This window comes from Macaca mulatta, chromosome 5 (genome assembly GCF_049350105.2).
Source record: "Macaca mulatta isolate MMU2019108-1 chromosome 5, T2T-MMU8v2.0, whole genome shotgun sequence".
Taxonomy (NCBI): Eukaryota; Metazoa; Chordata; class Mammalia; order Primates; family Cercopithecidae; genus Macaca; species Macaca mulatta.
Genome location: NC_133410.1, coordinates 98,144,454 through 98,159,878, shown reverse-complemented (window position 1 = coordinate 98,159,878; position 15,425 = coordinate 98,144,454). Strand labels below are relative to the sequence as shown.

The following is a 15,425-nucleotide window of genomic DNA, read 5'->3' as shown; positions in this document are numbered from 1 at the left end:
CCAAAACTGCACATCTTATATGCCCCTGCGGCCCTGCCAGTTGAAGAAGTCCACTTCAATATTTAACAAGCATCTCACATTCAATCTACATACAATAGAATTCCTAATTTACACTCCTAATTTACGTATTTTTCCTTGTCTATTGACTGTCTATTCCATGAGAATGTAAGCTCCATAAAGGCAGGAACTACAATTTTATTTACTCCTCTGTACACTCTATTGCCTTAAAGAGTACCTGTTGAATGAATAAATAGATGTGTGCTTTATTTTTAAAAATAAGGTTTGGCTTTTATTTTTATAAATTTGGAATAACTAACATGCTATTTTATAAATAATTGCTGTTAGATCTGTAACCCATACCAGGTAGATTACATATTTAAACATAAAAATAAAATAGCAAAAGTATTGAAAGACAATATGGGTATATATGTTATAATGGAGCTGAAAAGGAATTTCTACGTGTAGAGTTAAAAAAAGAGAGAGGTTTCACGGTGTAACATTTTTAGAATTCTAAATGTCAAAAATAAAACAAAAGCCCAGGAACAAAATAAATAACATGATGATAAGAGTATTCACATTATATAGAGAAAACATTTAATAGTCTTTATATAGAGAGAACACATATAAAACAATTAAAAACACACAAGGGAAAAATGAAAAAATGCTGTGACCAGGAAATTCACAACAGTAGAAGTAAGTATAATCTCACGAATAATCAGAGAAATTTAATCTGCAACTATGAGTAGCTGCATCTTCCAATGTTTATGAGCACAGAAGGAGATAAGCACTAGCTGCAGGTAAAAGTACAAGTGCTGCAGTGAAATTTGTAACTATTTATCAAACAGCTAAAAATGTGTATTTTCTCATTAGTTATCCTAGGAAATTATTCTACAGATATCATTCTCAATGTGCTGAAAGACAGAGCTTCAAGATTTTCGTTCATAGCACTTTTACCACTCCTTTTCCATATTCAATGCTTAATAATATGGAGTCATAAAATAAGCTGTTACAAATTATATTTTGCTGCACAACAGCAGTTTTCAAAACTTTCGTTTCAAGCCCCTTTGGTATATTGTTATGCTTAGGTATATCCGTGGGGGGTTAGGTTTCAGGACCTCCCTCGGGTGCCGAAATTCATGGACAATTTAAGTCCCTGATATAAATGATGTTGTATTTTGCATATAACCTATGCACATTCTTCCTGTATACTTTTAGTCATCTGTAGATTACTTATACTTAATGCAATGTAAATGCTATTTAAAGAGTTGTTGTATTGTCTAGTGAATAATGACAAGAAAAGAAAGTCTGCATGTTCAGTAAAGAAGCGTTTTTTCCCCAAATATTATTGATCTTAGATTGGTTGAATCCATAGATGTGGAACCCATGGACACAAAGAGCTGACTATATTCTTAAATGTCACTGAGAACACAAAGAAATTTCATTTATGTGGTCTATATCTATTGATATATAGATATAACTGGAAAAGAGAGAGTTTTAATATGTATTTATCACTATTTAAAAATAATATTTTTAACATAATTTTTGTTTGTTTGTTTGTTTTGTTTTGCTTTTTGTTTTTTGAGACGGAGTTTCACTCTTGTTGCCCAGGCTGAAGTGCAATGGCATGATCTCGGCTCACCACAACCTCTGCCTCCCAGGCTCAAGCGATTCTCCTGTCTCAGCCTCCCAAGTAGCTGGGATTACAGGCATGTGCCATCACGCCCAGCTAATTTTTTTGTATTTTTAGTAGAGACGGGGTTTCTCCATGTTAGTCAGGCTGGTCTCGAACTCCTGACCTCAGTTAATCTGCCCGCGTTGGCCTCCCAAAGTACTGGGATTACAGGCATGAGCCACCGCGCCTGGCAAAGGCTGACTATATTCTAAAACGTTACTGAGAACACAAAAATTTCATTTATGTGGGCTGTATCTATTGACATATAGATATAACTGAAAAATAAGCAGAGTTTTAATATGTGTTTATCACTATTTAAAAATAATCATTTTGGTCGGGCGCAGTGACTCACACCTGTAATCCCAGCACTTTGGGAAGCCGATGTGGGTGGATCACCTGAGGTCAGGAGTTCAAGACCAGCCTGACCAACATGGAGAAACCCCGTCTCTACTAAAAATACAAAATTAGCCAGGCATGGTGGTGCGTGCCTGTAATTCCAGCCTCTCCGGAGGTTGAGGCAGGGGAATCACTTGAACCTGGGAGGCGGAGGTTGTGGTGAGTAGAGATCGTGCCATTGCACTCCAACCTGGGCAATAAGAGTGAAACTTCGTTTCAAAAAAATAAGATAAAATAATCATCTTTTTTTTTTTTTTTTTTTTTTTTTTTTTTTTTTTTTGAGGTGGAGTCTCGCTCTGTCACACAGGCTAGAGTGCAGTGACACAATCTCGGCTCTCCACAATCTCCACCTCCCGGGTTCAAGTGATTCTCCTGCCTCAGCCTCCCGAATAACTGGGATTACAAACACCCACCATCATGCCCGGCTAATTGTTGTATTTTTAGTAGAGAGGGGTTTCACCGTGTTGGTCAGGCTGGTCTCAAATTCCCGACCTCAGGTGATCCACCCACCTCAGCCTCCCAAAGTTCTGGGATTACAGGCATGAGCCACTGCACCTGGCCCATTTATTAAATATAACTACATTTTTTAAATGAAAAAGAGTGAGAAGATCTCATTGTTTTATATTTTTGCCAAGCTGTAACAACTGGCTTAATATTAATAGAAGACAGCTGGATTCTCATGTCTGCTTCTGCATTAAATCTGTTGCCATATTTTAGAAAGCTTGACTGTACGTTCATAAATGAATCAGAGTGTAAAAAAGTAGATGACATCTTAGTATTACTATGACAATTTTTATACCTTGCAGATCCTCCCAAGAGAGTCTCAAGAACCTCCAAGGGTACTTGGGCCATAATTCGAGAATTTCTGCTATACAGTGTAACCACTAAAAGTACTTTTAAGAACTAGAAATGTCACAGAAATGTATTACTGACTACTAAATGAAAAATAATGTTACAAAATAGTACATACTGCATAATCTTTTTATTGTGGTAATGTATATATAACACAAAATTTACCATTTTAATCATTTTAAGTACACAATTCAGTGGTATTAAGTACATTCACATTGTCCCATCTTTTATTTATCAATTTTTTTACAATGAAAGAATATAGAATTTTGTTAAACACTGGATATGGAAGCAATGGGATTGTGTTCAACTTTAATCTTTGTATTTTTAAATTTTTTCTACAATGATAATATACTGTATAATTTATAATGCAAAAAAATTTTTGTTTTAAGTCAAGGATGGATGACAAATACTTCAAGGAGGAAGTGTTAATTGTCATATTTTAGAGAAATTATGTAGAGCAGGGGTCCCCAACCCCCAGGCCATGGACTGGTACAGGTCCATGGCCTATTAGGAACCAGGCCACGCTGGAGGAGGAGGAGGTGAGTGGCAGGTGAATGAGTGAAGCCTCATCTGTATTTACAGCCTCTCCCCATCACTAGCGCTACTGCCTGAGCTCCGCCTCCTGTCAGACCAACAGCTGCATTAAATTCTCACAGAAATGCAAACCCTATTGTGAACTACACATGCAAGGGATCTAGGTTGCACATTCCTTATGAGAATCTAATACCTGAGGATCTGTCACTGTCTCCCATCGCTCCCAGATGGGACAATCTAGTTGCAGGAAAACAAACTCAGGGCTCCCACTGATTCTACATTATGATGAATTGTATAATTATTTCACTATATGTTACAATGCAATAATAATAGAGATAAACTGCACAATAAATGTCACTTGAATCATCCTGAAACACCCACACCCTAGTCCGTGGAAAAGTTGTCCTCCATAAAACTCGTCCCTGGTGGCAAAAAGGTTGGGGACCACTGAGGTAGAGTGACAACTGAACTGCTTTTTGACTTGCAATTGTGACTTCAGTCATTTAGATGGATAAAATCCTCTGAATGGAGAAATCAGAATAGGCAGTGTGTGAGAAGCTGAGAAAGGATGAGTTTTGTTTTGATGGATAGGTATGAGCTAGGGAGGATATTCCAGGCTAGGAGAAAGACCTGAACAAAAACTAGTGATGGGAAAGCAGGGCATGATAGGGGGCAGAGTGGGTCATTCAGCTGGGCCCCCAGTCCATGTATGTGTCTGTAGAGGAGGAGAATACCAGGCCTGCTGAGCATGTATGGAATTTAGATTTTACATTGTAAGCTTTGAAAAGCAATCAAAGCTTTGTGACATGATTAAAGCAGTATTTGGGGAGATCCATTCTGTACAATCTGAATTTAAGGTGAACAAGACCAAAATAAGTAAAATTTACTAGAAAAAAAAAGAAGCTATAGTGCAGAGGTTAATACAAATTTAAATGCAGGAAAGGGAGGATGAAGGGGAATGGAAGAGAACAGTGGTGGTAATAGACTAATGGACAGGGAAGGAAGAGAGAGATAATAGTATCTCATTTAAACTTTTATTAACAAAGTATTCATTCAGGTATCACTTGGTTCGGCCAAATTCTGTACTATTTGTTTTATAAACAGTGATTTGAAGTCTAGCATGATATTATTTCCAGAAGTATTTACAGTTGTTAAAATTATTTCACTGGACTGTTTTTAAAGTTTTAAAATTGGATTGATTTGTTTTAAAGTTGTCTTCTTAAAGTAGTATTTTGGAGAATTATTGTGGAATTATCATTTGTTTTTAATGAATTTTCTTCTACTTAGTACTTTTATTGTATATATTTGGAGTGTAAAACATAATGTTTTGATATGCATAGTGATATGCTTACTACAATGCGTTTTCTTTATATAAATAGTGAATTAATTTCACTGCCTCTTTGGGGATTCATTAGTTTTATTGGCTTGCTTCATTAATTTATGTCTAACTTATTTCTGAATTTATTCGTAATTTTTTTTTTCCTGCTTATATATGTCCTCACCAGAATTCAATGAGGAAAAAAAGATGTTTGGCTTCAAATTCCAATAATGCTCTATACATGAATGACACTAAGAAAAGATAATATAAACATATAAACAATTATTTGATGCACTGAGTCTAATTTTCTGAATTTAAATGGATTTTTTTTGCTAGGCATGGTGGCTCACGTCTATAATCTCAGCACTTTGGGAGGCTGAGGCAGGAGGATCACTTGAGTGAAGGAGTTTGAGACCAACTTAGGTAACACAGTGAGACCTTATCTCTACAGAAAAAATAAAATAAAATAAAACAATAGCCAGGCGTGGTGGTGTGCACCTGTAGAGCCAGCTACTTGGGAGCCCGAGGTGGGAAAATTGATTGAGTCTGGGAGATGGAGCCCTGGGTGACAGAGTGAGACTCTCTCTCGTAAAATTTAATTAAATTAATAAAATAAATAAATTGGATTTTTTTTTTTTTAAGACAGAGTCTCACTCTATCACCCAGGCTGGAGTGCAGTGGCGTGATCTGAGCTCACTGCAAATTCTGCTTCCCAAGTTCAAGCGATTCTCCTCCCTCAACCTTTCGAGTAGCTGGGATTATAGGCACCCACCACCACGCCTGGCTAGTTTTTGTATTTTTAGTAGAGATGGGGTTTCACCATGTTGACCAAGCTAGTCTTGAACTCCTGACCTCAGGTGATCTGCCTGCCTCAGCCTCCTACAGTGCTGGGATTACAGGCGTGAGCCACCATGTTCAGTCTTGGACTTTTAAGTGGAATTTTTAGATATTTGGTTTCGTTTTGTTTTTGTTTTTGTTTTAATCAGGTCATCTAAAATGCAGTCGGAGTTTGACACTTTAGGGACTAATACTGTAATTTTTTAAAATAGGATCTATTCTTTTTTAAATACTCTTAAAAGAAAATGTTTAATGAACAAAATAAGGCAGAAGCCTTTAACTCACCAAGGTGCTATTCATTACTTTTCTTTGTTTTTTAAGTTCCGGGTACATGTGCAGGGTGTGCAGGTTTACATAGGTAAACGTGTGCCATGGCTGTTTGCTGCACCTGTCAACCCATCACCTATGTATTAAGCCCCGCATGCATTAGCTATTTTTCCTGATGCTCTCCCTTCCTCCAATAGGCCCCAGTGTATGTTGTTCTGCTCCCAGTGTCCATGTGTTCTCTTCGTTCAGCTCCCACTTATACCTGAGAATATTTGGTATTTGATTTTCTGTTTCTGCATTAGTTTTCTGTGTAAAATGGCTCCCAGCTCCATCCATGTCCCTAAAAAGCACATGATCTTGTTCCTTTTTATGACTGCATGGCATTCCATGGTGTACATATACCACATTTTCTTTATCCAGTCTATCACTGACAGGCATTTGGGTTCATTCCATGTCTTTGCTATTGTGAATAGTGCTGTGGTGAACATACATGTGCATGTATCTTTATAAAAGAATTATTTATATTTTGGGGTGTATATACCCAGTAATGGGATTGCTGGGTCAAATGATATTTCTGTTGTAGATCTTTGAGGAATCACTATACTGTCTTCCACAATGGTTTAACTAGTTTACATTTCCACCAACAGTGTAAAAGTGTTCCTTTTTCTCCTTAACCTTGCCAGCCTCTGTTGTTTCTTGACTTTTTAATAATCACTATTCTGACTAGCATGAGGTGGTATCTCATTGTGGTTTTGATTTGCATTTCTCTAATGATCAGTGATGTTGAGCTTTTTTTCGTGTTTATTGGCCACATAAACATCTTCTTTTGAGTAGTGTCTGTTCATGTTCTTTGCCCACTTTTTAATGGGGTTGGTTTTTTTCTTGTAAATTTGTTTAAGTTCCCATAGACTTGATATTAGACCTTTGTCAGATGGATAGATTGCAAAAATATTCTCCTATTCTGTAGGTTGTCTGTTCATTCTGATGATAGTTTCTTTTGCTGCATAGAAGCTCTTTAGTTTAATTGTATCCCATTTGTCAATTTTTGCTTTTGTTGCAATTGCTTTTGGTGTTTTCGTCATGAAATCTTTGCCTGTGCCTATGTCCTAAATGGTATCGCCAAGATTTTCTTCTAGGGTTTTTATAGTTTTTGGTTTTACATTTAAATATTTAATCCATCTTGAGTTAATTTTTGTAAAAGGTGTAAGGAAGGGGTCCAGTTTCAGTTTTCTGCATATGGCTAACCAGTTCTCCCAGCACCATTTATTAAATTGGGAATCCTTTCCCCATTGCTTGCTTTTGTCAGGTTTATTGAGGATCAGATGGTTTTAGGTGTGCAGTCTTATTTCTGAGTTCTCTATTCTGTTCCATTGGTGTATGTGTCTGTTTGTATACTAGTACCATGCTGTTTTGGTCACTGTAGCCTTGTAGTGTAGTTTAAAGTCAGGTAGTATGATACTTCCAGCTTTGTTCTTTTTGCTTGAGATTGTTTTGGCTATTTGGGCTCTTTTTTGCTCCCATATGAATTTTAAAAAGATTTTCTAATTCTGTGAAGAATGTCAGTGGTAGTTTAATGAGAAGAGTATTGAATCTATAAATTACTTTGGGCAGCGTGGCCATTTTCATGATACTGATTCTTCCTATCCATGAGCATGAAATGTTTTTCCATTTGTTTGTGTCCTCTCTGATTTCTTTGAGCAGTGGTTTGTACTTCTCCTTGAAGAGGTCCTTCATTTCCCTTGTTAGCTGTATTCCTGGACTTATTCTTGATAACACAAATAATTTTTACTTCCCCTTGTTTTTATTTTAAATATATTTTCACTAATTTATTTACAGGGTCAATTCAAATAAAAACACTTCACTTGGTGTTAAAGCAAATTAATTTTACCAGCCAGTATATTGACATTAAGAGATTTTTATGCTTGTGCTTGGTATGTCATGTCTCAGGAATATAAAGAGTTTATTTTATGTTTTATGGACATAGAATCAGCCAGTCGGTTACCATATCACACTAAACAATTTTGACATTTCTCTGAGGAAGCCCTGCTAAAGCCTGCTTCTCCGCTGTCAGGAAATATCATTTAACAAGGTGAAAGTTCACGGGGACAATTTAAGGCAGCTGATCTCAGGTGTGGTAGCAGCTGTTGTGTGGGACATGACTTAGTTTATGAGAACAGAAACACTATTATCCGGACTCCCACGGGAGATTTGGAGAAAGTCATGCCCAGAGAGTCCCATTCCAGGAAAATGTGCTTGAAGCACTTATTTATTGGCAATAATCACTAACTGAGAGTCCATCTGGCAAAACTGTGGATTTTTCCCTGTCCCAGAAAGTTGAGGAACAATTACATAAGTTGTCTCGAAAATTTTATTTTTAACCACTTTTTATGGAGAATTATAGTCCCTCAGTTCTTACAAGAAATTCACTTTAAAAAAAAAAAAAAAAAAAAACAGCATCCACATGAATTTCTGTACAACTTTGCTACTTCATGTACCATGAATAAATGCTTGTCTTTTGATTTGAAATCAGTACTTAATCCTTCTGGGGAATGTTTTGAATCTTATTTTCTGTGTTTGAAATGTTGGAGCCAGTTAGTTGGTGAAGAAAGGAACCCTGAATCGTGCACTTCCAGCTATGGAGGCCTTTAAACCCCACCTCTCTTAGTAGCTCTTCCCTCCGTCTTCACTGACAGCTTGACAAGATTTTAGAATCCAAATCAATGAACACTGTGAGCCATTTGGGAGTCCAGCAAGCCTACTCAGATACAGTTTAATGAAATAAGCCTGTGTCAATTTTAAAAGCAAGATACATCATCAGAATTAAAGAGGGGTGTCTTTGGAAAAACAGTGATATAATTTCTATCTCTATGGGATATTTTTCTTCTGCAATCTTATATACACTGGATAAATCTAATAAATAAATGAGGAAACATATTAAATTACAATGATTTTATTGTTTTTATTTTGGCCTTCAGTAATGCAAGCGTATTTATTTCACTGTTACTCAACAAAATAGTAGTACCTAACTAGAAATCCATTATTCCTGTTAGCCTCAGCTTGTTTGAGTATCATTGTTTGTTTTCTAAAACAAGATTTTTATATGGTTTTGTAATGATTTCTTAAGAAATACTTGAGCTTGCTTACATAAAACAACTCACCAACCACCTGTTATTTCCATATATTAGTTTTTTAAAGAGGAATACAATCAAGAATACAATTTAAAACTTGATTTTCCATCTGTTTTTTCTTTGCACCTTCCTCTTTCCTCTAACACCCCACCCGTACCACGTCCTTCCTCCACTTCAACTGGCTCCTGCCACTCAGTAGCAGAAGTTTGTTATGGTCCAGTGTATGCCTCAGTGTTCAGAGAGCCATTATGTAAGACTGTGCAGCCATTATTGAATATATACATACACACACACACACACCCACACACACACACACACACACCCCTAAATATAAACCTCAGGTGAGAAGAAAGGATTCTTTATTTCCCATATCCAACTAACAATATGTATATCAGTAAGTAAGGATAATACTTTATTATCTTGAGGGGCTATTGAATGGTGGAAAAGGTATGGACACTGGCATTTAGATACTGGCTCCATGTCGGCCACTTACTAGCTGAGCATTCACATTAATTGACTTCTTCATTTCCATATCTGTTAAAATGAGCACAGCATAAATTCACAATAAATACTTGTTGCTTTACCTACACGCACTCCTCCAGCTTCTTCTCCCTTTTTTATTGACATTTCGCTGTTGTTGATAATGACGATGATATTGTCCTGTAAGCCCCGAAATCCACTAGTGTTTTAACACAGTTTGCTGGAAAACTAGTTTACTGAGGATCTTGTATAACAACACCAGAATATCTAAATTATATGTGCACTAAAAGTCTTGGCTTCATGATTCTAAATAACTCATGTTAGATTTAGTCCTTACCATTTATGAATACCATGCATCTTTTGGAGTGCATTGCTCCTTAGTGTGTTTTACAAAGATTGACAAGAATATGAGAAAGAACTCTTGCCTGAGACTCACTCTGTCACCTAGGCTGGAGTGCACTGGTGCAGTCATGGCTCACTGCAGCTTCAATTTGCTGGGCTGAAGCGATCCTCCCACCTCAGCCTCCCAAGCAGCTGAGACCACAGGCACTCACCACTGTACCTTGCTAATTTTCTTTTTTGTAGGGATGAGATCTCACTATGTTGCTCAGGCTAGAAGTACCTTCTTATCAAACTTGTAAGAAATAAGTTATTTTAATATATCATTATATCTTAGGAAATAAACCTATCTGATTTTAAAACAATATCTGAAAATACATAACTGTGGCCAAGAAATGTTCTTGGTTCTTTGGTTGTTTTCAGTTGATGTTGAAATTAAAAGAAACACAGCCACATGGTTTTTGTTGCTCTTGATAGGACAAGAGCAAATGCAGATATTGCCAAACAATTGGAATCTGCTGAAGAAGTTATGTAAGAAAATTAGAAATCTGCAAGCCAGCTAAAATGTGGAAAAGGAAATTGACAACCTGGGAGAAACTGGATAATGTAGAATGATTAAAAGATTTCAGAAGGTTTGGATAGAATCTTACTTTTAGCACATCTGTGATTGCACATCAGTGTATAACCCAGGTAGTTTATTCCTTAAGCCAGTTATTTGTTAGTATTATTTTTCATTTGAACTTACATGTGGCATCTAGTTTATCTTATGTGTAGCTCTACAGTGGAAAATGTTAAAAAGTGGGTAGAATATTGCTTGATAAGTTTAAATCTAATAAACGGAGCTATACTTCAGAATCTATAGAAGAGTAATTGATGTATTCATTAATTCATTCTGCACTTATTGAGTGTTCTGTGTCAGGGCTGCAGGAAAGATATAGTTCCTGTTGTGGAAAACTTGCATTCCAAAAGGAAGATAATATATACAGTAGATTCAAATAATAATAAAACTGTGCAGGAAAAAAAGATAAATATCATCGATACAAAGGGCTACATGACTTTAAAAGGTCAAGAGATTTCTTTGGCCAGGCATAGTAGTTCACACCTGTAATCCGAACACTTTGAGAGGCCAAGGTGAGAGGACTGCTTGAGCCCAAGAGCTCAAGACCAGCCTGGGCAACATAGTAAGAACCCCATCTCTACAAAAAAATAAATTAGCCAGGCATTTTGGCACACACCTGTGATCTCAGCTACTCAGGAAGCTGAGGTGGGAGGCACAGTTGAGCCCAGGAGGTAAAGGCTACAGTGAGCTGTGATGATGCCTGCCATTACACTCCAGCCTGGACAACAGAGAGAGACCCTGTCTCAAAAACAAACAAACAAAAGAAGATTTCTTTCAATTAGCCTAGACCTAAAGTACAGGTAGGATTTTTCCTGAAGGGAATGAAATGGGAAAATATTCCAGACAGAGGGAACAGCATGAACAAATATTTAGGATAGAAAAGTTCAGGGCAGATTTGAAAATAGTGACCCAGGCATGTCTGGAGTTGTTTCCTCAGGGGAGGTTTAAGCAGCTGAATCAGAGAGGCAAATTGGGGTTAATAGGTGGAGTGTTCTAATCATCATATTAAAAGGATTGGGGTTCATGTAGGAGGTAGTTGGGAGCTATTGAAGTTTTTGAGTACAAAACTTACCAGATCACAAGCATGGTGGGAAATTGACTAATAGTGAAATGTGTGCTATGGTGGCACACATTTTATTGTGTTATTCTAAGAGTACAGATAACCTAGACAGATTGATTATAGAAACATGACGGGGCAATCAATAGACTGGTTGAAGGTAGGAGAGGAGGGAGAAGTAAAGATGACTCATGGTTTGAATCTGATTCACAAAGCAAATAATAACATCATTATCAAGAAGGACCAGGAGGAAGAGAAATTTGGAGATCAGATAATATGAAGTCTTGAATGTTTGACTGGGTTGATAATACTAATAATTACTGAGCACTTAATTATTTGCCAGGCACTATTCTATGTATTGTACATGCATGGTCTCATTTATTCCTTAGAGCAGCCTCAGAACTTTTAAACAACCTGCCAAGGTTGCACTGCCTGTCAGAGGTGAAGTCAGGATCCAGTCCCCAGAGGTGTAATTCCAGCACCCAACTTATTGAATGCATGTATTGAATGGTGTTAGTCTTGGAGGCAGAGCTAAACGAGGAGGAAAGACAGATGAAATAAAAAGCGAATGTTGATCAGGAAGGTTTGGTGAATTCCCGGAAAAGATCACAGAGAACCAAAGACTTTCAGAAAACTGAAGGTGAGTGTTTCCAAAAAGTCAAGAGTAGGAGAGGATCTAAGAAAAGACATTTGGATTTAGTGGTCAAAAGACCCTTGATGGCCTTAAAAGCAGTTTTGGAAAAGTGGTAAAGGTCAAAATCCATTGGCATGGGATGGAGGAACAAGTAATTTATGAGGAAGTGGAGGCAGCAGAGATAGACTTGGTGGAAGTCTGTAAGTGGGAAGGAAGAGGAAAATAGCTCTGCAGTACGAGAGGATAGGACTGCTGAGAAGCACTTTCTAATACCACTCACTTGGTTGCCTGTCATAAGGGAGGAGAAGCGAGTAGTGAGGGGCAGATCTAAGATGTAGGAGAGAGACCAGGCTGCTTCCAGAGGAAGGAGAAAATGATGAGATCCAATACACAGATAAGAGGCTTGAGTCCTATATGTGAGGACCCTTTCTCCTAAACCAAGAGGAAGTCAAAAAGAATGAGGCAAGATGTGTGTTGGAATGGGAACGGGGGTGGTAGGTGGAGCAGAGAAGACCAAAGGCACTCGCTTATGTTTGATGATCTTGACTTTCTCAGTCAATTGGCAGGTGAAATAATTAGTGAGTGAGAGAGGTTCTGGTTTGTGGCACCGGAGAAGATTTGAAGCAGTTGCTGTGGGAATGCAGTGAACAGTCAAAGATAATAAAAAAGGTTGCAACACAGTATTGTGGTTCAAACTAAGGTTAAGTATTATGAATTTTTAGTATAACTAGTTATCAAGTTATGAGACTTTTCTTTGTAATTTTTAGCACTCTGGCAATAGACAGCCCAGCAGGCAGGACTTATAAAGGGGGAAGAAGTGGGAGATGCTAGGGAATCCATTTTAGAAATAACTAGGCCAGGTGCGGTGGCTCACGCCTGTAATCCCAGCACTTTGGGAGGCCGAGGTGGGTGGATCACGAGGTCAGGAGATCGAGACCATCCTGGCTAACCCGGTGAAACCCCATCTTTACTAAAAATACAAAAAATTAGCCAGGCGTGGTGGCGGGTGCCTGTAGTCCCAGCTACTCAGGAGGCTGCGGCAGGAGAATAGCGTGAACCTGGGAAGCGAAGCTTGCAGTGAGCGGAGATTGCGCCACTGCACTCTGGCCTGGGTGGCAGAGCGAGACTCCATCTCAAGAAAGAAAGAAAGAAAGAGAGAGAGAGAGAGAGAGAGAGAGAGAGAGAGAGAGAAAGAAGGAAGCTCAGGAGGGTCAGGAATGTGCTTTTTTTTTTTTTTTTTAAACCTACATGCCAGTTGGTTTGATTGCAGGCTATCCTCTGTGGATATCACAAAACAATTGGAGCTGAACAGAGAGCGAAGTGAAAAGGCAGAGGAATGGGAGAGGGAAAAGTGTTGGAGGTTAAGAGGGACGCACATTAAGGGGCTCCGCGAAAGGGAAATGTAGCCAGGGAAATGCAGTTGAAATACCGTGTTTGAAAAATTAGAAATGACGGAGGTCATGAATGGCACTCCCACTCCCTGACTATGCACTGACAAGAGGATGTTAGAAATAGAAATAAGAAAGGTATTTAAGTGATCCAGAACTCTGGCAGTGGCTGGGGTAGAGAGAAGGGGCTGCGATCAGGTACAGATTCATAAATGATTATCAAATAATGCCCCCAAAATAGATTTAAAAAAACACAAGAAAGAGGAATTGTTATAAATGATGGAGACTTGAAAAAACATGTAGTTACAGAGTTATAGCATTAATTACTTTTTTTAAAAAAACATTGACATTTTATGTAATATGGCATGTTAGAGGAATGTTGATAGGGCAACTTAATGTATTAGGAAATATATGTGAAATCTAATATTGAATGTAAATTGCAATTCAGTTTAATGTATTTTGAATGCATTGAGTGTAAATTGTAGTTCAACTTAACATTTTTTTTTTAATGCTGGGTTCTTTATTATTGAGCTTTTATGTCTATTTTAGCCAGGTAGTATTAATGTGTTCATAAAATTCAGAAAGGACAAAATAATATTTCTGTCACTTGAATGTTAACTATTTCTGAAAATATTTGTATCTTATAAGATATTTAAAACATTCATGCAAGGCGCGGTGGCTCACGCCTGTAATCTCAGCACTTTGGGAGGCTGAGGCAGGCGGATCATTCGAGGTCAGGAGTTCAAGACCAGCCTGACCAACATGGTGAAACCCCTTCTCTACTAAAAATACAAAAATTAGCAGGGCATAGTGGCAAGCACCTGTAATCCCATCTACTCAGGAGGCTAAGACAGGAGAATTATTTGAACCCAGGAGGCAGAGGTTGCAGTGAGCTGAGATCATGCCACTGCACTCCAGCCTGGGCGACAGAGCAAGACTCCGTCTCAAAAAAAAAAAAAAAAAAAAAAAAATTCACACAGAATAGAGCCAGCACTGTGGTTCCGCAGTTCCTCTATATAGCAATGAGTTCCAGAGTAGACAGGAGAAATCTCCAATCCAGTTTCTGTTCTGCCACTACCTTTCCATGTAAATATGAACAAGTTATTTTCTAGTACCAAGTTTACTCATCAATAAAATAGATCTTATGATGTATAATTGTGATTTTCTACCTCAAGCAGCTATTTAAAGTGTTAAGCTTACACCTGTAATCCCAGCACTTTAGAAGGCTGAGGTGGGCGGATCACCTGAGGTCAGGAGTTCGAGACCAGCCTGGCCAACATTGTGAAACCCCATCTCTATTAAAAACACAAAAATTAACCAGGCATGGTGGCAGGCGCCTGTAATTCCAGCTACTCAGGAGGCTGAGGCAGGAGAATCACTTGAGCCTAGGAGGCGGAGGTTGCAGTGAGCAGAGATTGTGCCACAGCACTCTAGCCTGGGTGACAGAGCAAGACTCTAACTCAAAAATAAATAAATAATAAATTAATAAATAAAGTGTTGAGCAAGAGTTAAAGTCATCTTTTTAAATAAAAAGGTATGCAAATATACAGAACTAAGTTGTGTTACTAGAAAATCAAATTAGAATTTGTAAATCTAGAATCAAAAAAGTATAGACAATTTCAATTTAAATAAGTTTGGGGTTAAATCAACTCCTTTTGTTTTAAAAAGCTGATTTTAGTTACTGATAGTTTATCATTATATATGAAGATAGTTTTAGGATGGCAAATCTATTTTCATAAACACAGATTATTTAGTCAGACAGTGAAAATGTTTTTATTAGCAGGTATAGCAAAGAAAAGCAGATGCCTTATAATAAATAGGACCTTGTGTTCTAAATTCAGAGTTATGAGTGGTCTATATAAAATTGGGGAAAAGCTACAGAGGAAGGGGATACCTCGTGCCTA

The 15,425-nt window shown here is 37.7% G+C and overlaps 1 protein-coding gene across 14 annotated transcripts in view; it reads left to right on the top strand.

Moving 5' to 3' along the window:
• FAM13A (family with sequence similarity 13 member A) overlaps positions 1–15,425 on the top strand; it is a 376,873-nt gene that overhangs the window by 262,854 nt on the left and 98,594 nt on the right. The window lies entirely within an intron of this gene.